Source organism: Stegodyphus dumicola, chromosome 7 (genome assembly GCF_044657685.1).
Source record: "Stegodyphus dumicola isolate Sdum_Otavi_A_Nest chromosome 7, ASM4465768v1".
NCBI classification, from domain to species: Eukaryota; Metazoa; Arthropoda; class Arachnida; order Araneae; family Eresidae; genus Stegodyphus; species Stegodyphus dumicola.
In genome coordinates, this window is record NC_140774.1 from 103,574,760 (window position 1) to 103,586,348 (window position 11,589).

The window sequence follows — 11,589 nt, forward strand, 5'->3', positions numbered from 1 at the left end:
CGTTTGTTGCTTTTAAATAGCTTAGTTTATTACTTTCAGATTAAATTTGAAAGAACCATAGACTTTGCTGAATGGCAACATGTTAGCGTCAAGATAAAAATATTTTATTTCCTTCCACGGCAATACCTTGCTTTCACAGAGTTTTTTAATAAACTGAAAAGTGAATATCTTGCATTTTTCCTAAAAGCTCGAATCTCGAGTGGTGGATATAAAATAGTTAATTTCGGACAATATTGCTGCTGCTCGTTTTCAGATAGTTCAGTTTGTTAATCCAAAATTCATTAAAATTTTGCAAAATATGAAATAAATAATAAAGAAAGTTCAAAATGAGTCGAATTCGGGCTTTCAGATATACATGTTCGGGGGGGGGGGAAGAGTACGTTATTCAAAATTTTATGGCAAGTAGGTACCATCGTTTATTTCATAATATACTGTTACTTGCGTACAGGTTTGTAATGGATTGAATGTACGCAGAACTGATGGCAGCTAGATAAATTTATGTATTATATTGCAGTTAATATTACATTTCCTTTATTTAGAATTCAATAGCTTTTACTTGGATGCCTTGATAATTTACTCAACTGAAAATTTTATTCAGAACTTTACTGAGTACAGAAATTCTTTTTTACATTTTTTATGTTCCTTTTCTGTTAAAAAGAATATTAATATTACGATTTGTATTAGAATTATAATTATATAGTAAGAAAAAAACAGAACAGCCTACTTAACAATTTCAATTTCAGGCAGATCCACAGCTATAACATGGATGTAATTGATAGCTGCAGAGCCAAATCCGCGAAAAACGACGCCAATCTGGGATACATCTATTAAGCTGCATTCGTATTGCGCATGCGAACCACTTTGCGGCTTTTGCTGGCCATAGGCGCTTGCGTTATTAGGTGATTGAAAAGTTGATACGCCGTATCGCACTAGTATCTCAAAACAAGGTGCTCAGAGCATTGCTGAAAATTGTACAGTTATGTTATTGGTACAATTTTGTTATTGGTACAATGTGTTAATGTTTATTGGTACAATTTTCGTACTTTATATTAAATATAGTATTCATTGTTCTGTTTTGCAATGTACAGGAAATAATATACATTTGTTAAGAAGTAAAACTTAATTTATATATTATACAGAAGGATGTTGATTATTTGAAATGTCAGTTGTTCGTGTGGTGTGGTGTAGTGTATTTAATTATGGCAAAGTACACTAGGGCTATCTGCCTAAGGGGAGGGATGCCTTCGTGGATGATTTTCTATGGGAAACTGACTCGTATACACGTTACACATGGGGAAATCCACGAAAACGCCCATGCAGCCATCCCGTTCGCGGGATTCGAACCTCGGACCGAACTACCAGTGTTCAGCGACTTTACCGCTCTGCCGCTGGTGGGCCGTCAGTTGTTCGAATGCACTCCGAAAGCTTTTAGGGAAATTTTTTTTAAATTAAAAATTCTTTTTTTTTTCTGATAAAGAATGTATTTTAATTTTAAATTTTAGCTTTGTTTAAAAAAATTGTGCTGATTATACACATTAAAAAAAGTGATAACGTTTAATATCATTTGCTGTAGATAAATCCAAAAGACGCCTAAATAAGAGTTTCTACATTACCAAAAGCAAATCTTTTAATAAAAAATGTGGCAGCATTTTTAAATTTTGCTGAATTGCAAAATAGCACTGCATCGTTAAAATTTCTTATTTTATGTATTTTAATATAAATGGAATGCATTTTTTTAATATTATGTATTTCTAAGTAAGCAAACTATAGGCTGCAAGTTTTCTCCCGCATTATTCATTTTGAAAAAAGTAAAATTTTGTTATTTTTATAAACTGTCGTAAAAGTGAGTGAAAAGCGAGCGTTTTGTTAGTAAAAAGTAATAAATATAACAAAGGAGTGAAACGAACAGAGCTACATTACTGTCTATCTGTAGCGTTTTGACATAATTTTTTTAAACATCATTATATTTTGCTCTGCAGATTAAATATATATTTTTTCAAAAATACTGGAGTTCAAAATTCAGACATCTTCCTTGTCAGCTGATACACACTGACCTTTTTCAATTGCTTGCACTTTTATATTTCGCGCACAGTAAACAGGATCCTACATTTAAAATATTCATCATGATACAAATAATGTGCAGTGCAACTCATATGTTTCTGATCTGTGCTGTTATATTTCTTCAACCCACTGCTACATTTCGTGTGAAAATTTTGGTTGAATACCGGTTTGAATATGTGGACGAATTTCAAATGTGCTTCATTATTTATGAACAATGAATGATAATTTTTAATGAAACTTATAGTATTGTTAAGTGCGTATGGGCTCATATTAGACTGAATGAGCACAAAACGTATGATAGCTTGCTAAAATTTATTTTCCCAAAATAAACACATCACAGTTCTGAACTTTTCACATAAGCACTCGTACATCCCTTCTCAATGTCACAGAGCGCAATCAGTAGTCACAGTTAAAACTACTAAGAACGTTAAATATAACGCAGCGCAAAGCACATCTAAAAGGCGAAGATCGCAGGGAGATCTCAATACTCCGAATTCCGTTCTGAACTAAACAACCGAGAACTAATGTTCTCTCCGGTCTTATATAGTTTGCTCCGGCCACCGAGTAATTTCCAGTACCTTCCACTTTTTTGAAATTGTTGAAAGGCATACATATTTACAGTATCATACAGATCTGAGAATGTTACAGTTATACAAGGATGGGACCTTGGTAATCATTTGGTGACATTTTGCTCCGGTCAATATATAGCTGTAATTGGTACTGCAGTTGAATAATTGTAATTGATCCCTATATATAACAGTAATCGTATCCGGCCCTTATTTGTAAATTTAACTTGATATGCCTTCGAGTAATTTCGAGAAATGGAAAATACTAGAAATTTCTCTGCCGAGGGACAACCGGAGAGAACATCAGTTCTCAGTTTTTAGGTCAGAGTTGACTTCGGAATATAAAGAGATCTCTGTGAGTTTCGCTGTTTATATGCGCTTTGCATTAGGTTTTGCTTAACGTTCTTAGTAGTTTGAAATGGTAACCACTGATTATGCTCAGATACTGAGACAAACTGTAGGAAAGTTTTAGAACTGTAAGCTGTTTCTTTAGGGAAAATAAATTTTATTAAGCTATCATCGGTTCTACGTACATTCAATCCATTACGAACTCGTCTGCATGCAGCAAGTTTTTGGTGCCGACAGCGACAAAAATTAGTAGCCAAAACTATGGCCAGCTTTGCAGCTATCTCGCCAGTTTTGCGAGACCGCCATTTATCTCAATGTTAAATGCCATGTAATCTCATTTTTCCGAAAGTGCTTCGCTGTCTTAAGGCATTTCGTGTTATATTATATGATAGGTACTACGATTTTATGTACAATTTCACTAAAGTTATTTGCATATATACATAATTCGTAACAGTATAAACATACGGAACGTTTCATTACAATAATACTTTATATAAATATATTGTAACAAATAAATTGCATTTAATTAGTTTATTTATTCAACTTTTATGAAGTAATTTTCAGTTAGCTTTATATTTATATAACAATTATCTAAGTGCAGTGAACATTGTTTATGTCACCACCTTTCTAAGATGTCCATCTATGAAAACGATCAGTTTTTCTGAAAACATGCATAAATATTTCTATTAAACATTCTCTTTTTAAACAACTCTCGACCGCACCTCCGCCCCTCCACAACAGATCAAAATCGTCTGAGGAAAGGCTTACTATATTTTAAAACGTGCAATATTTATTATGTTTTAATCTCTAATTTTGCTTATAAGTCTTTAAATATGTTATATTGTTGGATTATTGCATAATTATTACATCATAGTATAAATTAAATAAATATAATGCAACTGTTTTTTCAAACTGAGCCAAAGCAAACAGGCTAGAATCTCAGTGTATTCTGTCTGCTGAAGGGCACGTTGCTAATTTGAATCTCTTGCTAGCATTCTGTGGTGTTCTGTTAATCTTGCCATTAGGCTTATTACGCTGACTTTACGTCAAATCCAGCTTGCGAATTATTATTATTACGCGCGTTGCAGTTAGGCTAACTTGCTTTTCTTAGTTTTAGTAAATACATTATCTTCGATTTAAGCTATAATTGTTAACTTTTGTAAGCACTAGTAGTGCCGTCTGTTAACTTTTATTTTATTAACGAGTGTAAAGGGCCCTTTTATTTTAGTCAAATAAAAGGGCCCTTTACACTCGTTTTGTGTCTCTGTGGTACTCATAAGACAGAGTGAGAATTCACTTATCGTCTTTAACGTTACATACATTGTATGTTAGCAAAGAATACGATATGTCACAAGCTGGTCAAGAGACTAAAAATTGCATCCGACTTGGATTAAACTCATCTGCAATAATAATGGCTGAAATCAGTGAAAATGACACCTGAATCACGTACATCAATAAAATTAAATCAAAATTTTACCAATAATCATATAAATCATTAATAAAATTTGGTTTAACTTATTGACAGTGGATTATTAACTATTCGGAATGATTTATTCAGAAGAATAATAAATTATTTAGAATAGTTAAAAATTCAAATTTTAATGGAAAAACTGTAAGTAAAGGTTTATTTAGAGGTAACTTCAAGCTCTTACTGAAATTAAATTTGAAGATTCGGCCTGGTATTGATGACAAATTATACCCAGTTTTTTGCAGGAAAATGGGACCTATTGAAAAAAAAAAAAAATAATACTGGTAAAAGATATAATCCATGCGAATTTGAAGAAAAATATGACAGAACAGAAAAATGATAAATATAGGGATAGTGTCAAGAATACATTTTCACACATTTCGAAGCTGCTGAGAATGATAGTCACACAAAAAGCAGACCATTTAATTACAAAAATACTTAACACAGTTAGAGATTAAATTTGACCTATGTGAAAATTATCTTGCACTTAAGATAAAAAACTGATGTTTTTTCCCGCATGTGTAACTTGTGTAAGATGCAGTTTCCCTTAGAAAACTGTCCAGGAAGACACATTCTCCTTTAATAGACAGCCAAAGTGTTTTGCCATAACTAAGTAAAAAGTGAAAACATTTTCAATTTTCGAACAGAATGCATAGATGATGAGAATGACAAAATTCAATGGTATCAATATTATGCAGCTCTTTCAGGGAAAATTAAATAAACTAAATGAAATGAATAGAAGAAATTGCTTAAAATTCGCTGAATTCTTTGCTAAATATGATATGATGCGAATTATTTGCTAATTTTGATTACGGAAGTTCTTGTAGAAAGAGCTTACCAATAAAGTTGCTGCATTTGTTACTTTATTTTTGTAGACGAAGAAAATGAAATTTAATGTAATAAGGTGCGTTTTCTTTTCTCATTTAGAAGTTTATTAGTCCAGAGGGGCTTTGCCCCTGAAGGACTATTGTTTTCGCTTTGCGATTTTGCGTTGAATCACTGTAAATGTCCGTTTCACTTTTCAAACTGTTGCCACCAAATGTTAGAGTCCTGCATTATATTTGAAGAAATTAAATAATGAAAAATTTGCATAAATGTATGTATATTTTTCGCATTGTGATAAAACAACGATACATAGAGCCATCGAATTTTGAATGACGTGATCCTCCTACGAATATGGGCATGTGGAAGACCAAATTTGAAATTTGGAATTTGTTTTATTATCCATTTCATATTTTGTAAAACTTTAAAAAATTTTTGATTAACAAATTCAAGGATTTCAATTTGCATAAATGTATGAATATTTTCCGCTTTGTGATAAAACAACGGTACATAGAGCCATCGAATTTTGAATGACGTGATCCTCCTACGAATATGGGCATGTGGAAGACCAAATTTGAAATTTGGAATTTGTTTTATTATCCATTTCATATTTTGTAAAACTTTAAAAAATTTTTGATTAACAAATTCAAGGATTTCAAAGCGAGCAATGGCAACACTCTACGGGGGGGGGGGGGGGAGGAAACCTTTTTATCTACAGCGCGCGGAACTGTGTATCAATAATTCTAAAGATATGCTCATTTTAAAATTATTTTGCGACATTGGTATTGAACTGAATTTTATGATTTAAGTACAAAGAACATGATATTTAATAAATAAAGGTAACACACAAAACGTTAAAAAAACGCCCCTTTGGACGTAATTTAAAATCTGAAACCTTTCAGATTTTTTTTAATAATTTCTTTGTCTATATATATTCATTTAAGTATTCAGTTTTTATACTAATTTTATTTTCCCTTAATGCTACTATATAGCATTCGGCAATTTAACAATGACAATAGTTCTCTATAAAGAGCAGCCATTTCTAACTGCTTAGGAATCCATAATAGTGATTTCCAAATTTTTAAGCATTGTTTCAGTTTCTTCACTTGACGTGAGAAAACAAAAGACACGAAAATTATAATATATTCTATCCCTTACATTGATAAAATGTGAAAACTGGTGTATCTTGTTTCATATTTAATTTCAATCTTGCTACATTTCTGTGATACATATGGAAAAAACATTGATTTTTTTCGCTGCAACATTCGAACTGAGCGCTGGTTTTAGGAAAGCCACGCGTAGTTTCGTGAAATTACTGAACATTTTCGTTCCCGTCTGCGACAGCGAATTATGCTGGAGTTTTCATCAAAAAATGACCTGTGAGTGCATTTTTTCAAGTTACAGTGCAGTAATTAATGTAGTACTGAGGTGTTTCTATGATGACATGCATAATATATTATAGTACTTGCTTAACTAAACTGTAAATGGTTAATGTTTAGAAAAAAAAATTCAAAAATAAAATTAAGAGCTCAATTCGCGTCTTTCAAGACAGATACCGCTCCTGATAAAAAACTGACAGTCGACTCAATACCTTCCTCTCCATAACATAGCAAAGCATCTGCATACAATGAAGCACTCTTTATTAGCTTCTAAATGTTTCTTTAAGTGATATTTGATTTCTTTGTAGGATAAATGATATTTGCATTGAATAGAAACGGTAAACTGTCACATCCAAATAATGCTCTATTCATTTGCATAATTCGAATTCCTCATTGTCATCATTAAGATACCAGGAAAATAAATATTGCCTGTCCTCCTCTGCTATCCCTGTCATCAAAAAAGCTTTTCTCTGTCGCCGCAAAATCCGATTTTAAATTTCAAAAAGGATGTATAAGATATTCGGATTTAGGATTGGTGCTTTTTCTAAGCAATCGTTTAACGAGAGATTTTCTCATTCGCAGCTGCGGCATTATTACTATTAGGTTATTAAATACTATTAGGACTTTAATCTTTCATTGCTCGAAATGGCCATGAAATATCCCTTTTTCGTTTCTTCACACTTTCATATAATGTTATTTTTGTATCTGGTATTTAATTATCTCTATAAACTGTTTTCTCATAGAGTTTCCATTCGAACTCCTTTTGCTAAAACGACAATATTTTCCAAATTCTGCGGACACCTTTTCCACAACTAACGGGCTTCGTACTTCCCGTCTACACATTGCAAATCATCTTCCACCTGCTGAATAATTCATTTATCGCACTCACTCTTTTCCGACGCGCAATTAATAATTTCGGAACTTACGAACTTAAATACCATTAGGACTTTAATCTTTCATCGCTCGAAATGGACAAAGACAAAGTCTGTTCCGACAATTTTTCTTCCTCTATCGGAATAACTTATATAAACGCACCCGTCGAATTTTCATCGGATGAACTTTTCCTCTCATTCCCAATTCCCACTCTACCACTCAGTGCTCATCCAAATATGATTTCATATAACATTAAAGATTCAGTCTAATGATGCGTTTTTCAGTTAAAATAGAGTTTAAATAATCACGCCCAATTAAAACCTGCACCTCTGCTATGTTACTCTTACCACTGTCAGATAAATCAAATCCTCCCATATATAACTGATTTATGAGCTTTCTGGTTGTAAATCTCTGGTCTTGTCCTCGCTATCGTACTGGAACATACGGTTTCAATTTCAAGCAATGCACGCATAGACTGCTTATATTTTCTTAAACCCTAATTTTTTAAAATGAATAATTAATGTATTTTATTTGTGTTTTGTACCTCTATATATAAAAGAATATCAATTTTGGAATGGATAAATATCCTCATTTTGTGTAATTATTATTGATACCAATTAAAAAGCCCAATTAACTAGCTATTTAGTTAAATAATTAACTAGTATCTAGTAACTAAGTTACTATATAAAAATTAACTTGATATAAATTAACTAGATAATTATATAAACGAAATATCTAGGAACTAAGTTACTCGATATTTCGTTAGTATAGTTAGATATAGTAATTTTTTCAAATTTTGATGTATTCTCGGAAATGACAGTTAGGTTCTCGGGATTTCCCAGAAATACCCGAGAAGGAGAAGAACGGGAGGTCAGAAAGCCTAGCTATGACATGAATCTTTTGTCAAAAATACTGGTTTAAGATAGATAAAGCACATTTATAATACGTTAAAATATAGTATTATTATAAATATTAAAATATGTGTAAGTTTTTGAAGTTCAATTACATAGAATTAAATTTTTCTTTAGGAAACGGACGCTTCTGAATACACAAATGAAAACTGCAAATTGGACACTTCATTCCTAGACAAAGGAAGTTATAAACATTTATTTCCTTAGAGCACAAAAGTGAACCAGCAGCGAAACAATGCGTATACAAACTTTTCTTCCCAAGTGAATGACGAGTGCACGCAGAAAGCCTGATGCAATCAAGCAAGCTCTTTCTTTTTTGAAAGCTGTTTTAAAGTTGTCACAAAGTATATGAGGCCTCACCCTTCATTCGAAGATGTTCTTTAGACGGTCGTTGCTCTATTCCTTTTCACTTTCACGTTTTGAGAATGGAGAAAAGCACATGTTTATCCTCAGGAAGAAAGTCCAGCCTGACGTTCTTGAACCGAAAGGGCTTGAGAGTTTTCCTTCAGGACAAGACCAAGACCTGTTTCCTTTTTATCCACAAGGTTAACTGTACTTGCGAAATAGTAAACAGTTCGTTGTGGTCACAAAGGAATGGAGCTGAGCGTTCTTTTTTGAACGCAAAGAAAAGCACAAAGGTTAACCCATATTTTCGGGGTTGAAATGTTTACAAAGAACATTAAATAGCTGTCTGGTATTTGTAATGGAAAATACGGCAGTGTAATGTGCGCACGTGTTTGCAATTAATTAAAAGGGATGTTTTGAATGCTTTAGGGACGGGAACTCCAAGAAGAGCCTTAATTAATCCTTCGATGAATTGTTAGAATATATCCTTAATGAGACTCTTTTTGTTTAATATTAGAACTAGATTTCATTAAAAGGATCAAAAGTTTGCGAAAATAAAATATCAAAGTTAGGAACTTTTTAAAAGGTTGATTTACAAAGCATTCATAAATGATATGAATTTCATTTTACGTATATTTTACATTATTTTACTTCATATTCCGAATTTTAATATCCATATAAAATGAATACATACAAAATTAATAATGAAAATGATAGTAACTTGTAATTGTGCTGGCTTCTTGAAATCCTGTTGGATATATCATAGTTCTGAATATTATGAGGGATTTGCTTAAAACCAGGTGTACGTAGCGCAGTGCCAAATGAACTCACCCATCTAGAGGAAGGGGGAAGCGTTAAACTATTATTAAGAAATTTAATATTCTAACTAAATAGAGAGCATGTTCGAAAAGAAAATTGAGACAATGTACAAATAAAATAAATGAAGTTTACAAATGGTTCCCTAAAATAAGCTTTTACTTAAAATGCATAAAAATCATCTACAATCTTATATCATGAATAACAAATGCGTCCGGAGCCCTTGAGAGTTGACAACGATATCATTTACACATTTTTACACATACTTTTCAGCTTATACGTTTGATCATGCAATTCGATTCGTAGATTAATCGTTATTTTTGACGCCTGTGCTTTTATTATTCGCGTTATTATATTCGCGTAGATACATTTTGTAAAGATAGTTATGTAATCTCTTTTCTCCATTAAATTACATGATAAATTATTTTTCTCTTTTTATTTCGATAATTATTTTTACATAAAAGCTTATAACAAAAACAAAAACAAAAACAAAAAAACATTATTTACTTATTTTTTTCCCTTTTAAACACAATGACACGTTATCAATCAAATAGTTCAATTGAAAAATTATATTTGAACAATGAAAAATCTTTCTTTTACTTCTAAAATTTGTGTTACGTTAAATAATCGAAAAAATACAGCGATTTGGGAAGGGGAAGGAAATAAGAAATTACATTAAAAATATAGTATAAACTTCATTTAAGAGATTCTTTTCTATCTCTATACGATTGGGTAAACAGTAAAATTTTTAAAATTTTGTTTTTATTCATTAAACGGAGATGGTGTGAAAAATTATTTGAACTTTAAATTTTAAAAAGTAAGTTAAATTTTAAAACTGCATGATATTGTTCAGCTGTAAATACATACTGGAGCAGTAATCTAAAACTCGGCTTGAGGATCCGAATAAGGCCAATTAATTAACAGAAATCAAAATTTTACAACTTATACTATAAACTAAAAACATGCATATATAACGCGAATTTACTTTCATACACCTACATACAATAATTTTACTTGATTGTTAACCGAAATATACATAAAGAGCCCGGAACACCCGCAGTTGCGAAGGATTATGAACTTCAGAATAGCCGCCGTCATGCGTAACTATTAAAAAAAAAACTAGGCTGAATTTCTCATGGAAACGTTATTGTTGTACTTTTAAATTTTTGGAATCTTGCATGCACTGAAATTCTAATTCAGCAGCTCATAAATAACACAGCAAAAATCACAGCTGTAGTTCTTTTTAATGTTTAGAAATTTTCTATCGAATCGATGCTCTGCCATTACCTTCAGAATAAAGCAATGTAACTCATACTTCAAGTTCTTTGCTTCAAATGTAACTGTCCGTCAGTTAAGTCTTCATAACCAACCTTCATTGCCGCTACCGAAATGAATTTGATGAATGCTGTTATTTTAATATCGGAATTACAAAGCCGAAGAAGTTATCCCATGCCTATTAGAGAATCGCAAATGTCGGATTTCCTCAGTTTGCATACAGATATAGCGTTTTTACATTTTCCTACTTTTGGATATAAATATTTTCTCTTTTTTATGTTTACACTAATAAGCTGGTAGCGCAGCCAGCCGCATGAAGTAGTTATCATAAAGGAAAAATACATACTGATTTTAATCTGTTTAGCTAGTGTAATTCTTTAATTAATAATTAATAAGAGTCGATAATAACAGGCATAATAACAGAGATGGAGAACTGCTTTTATCGTTTTTAATTCGCTTAGTTTGTTATTCAACAACAGATAGATTCAATTTGAAAGAAGAATTAAATAACTTACGTTTTGAAGCATAGCCATAACACACTGGAGCATGCAAGATAAAAATATTTTATTTAGAGTAGTGGCAGTCAATATATAGAGATAAATTATGAATTCATACAGATTCTATATTATTTAATAATGGAATTTTACATCTAAAAAAGAAAGATTAATATAAACAATTAAGCTTTCAAAATTATTTTTTATTAGGTATTTTTTTTATTTAGTTGA

At 31.6% G+C, this 11,589-nt stretch overlaps 1 long non-coding RNA gene across 1 annotated transcript in view; it reads left to right on the plus strand.

The window, feature by feature from the left end:
- LOC118191860 (uncharacterized) overlaps positions 1-10,007 on the plus strand; it is a 63,005-nt gene extending 52,998 nt beyond the window's left edge. The window contains exon 3 of the long non-coding RNA XR_004758684.2: positions 8,546-10,007. This is a non-coding gene — a long non-coding RNA (uncharacterized LOC118191860). The remainder of the gene's footprint in view (positions 1-8,545) is intronic.
- Positions 10,008-11,589: the final 1,582 nt, after the last annotated feature.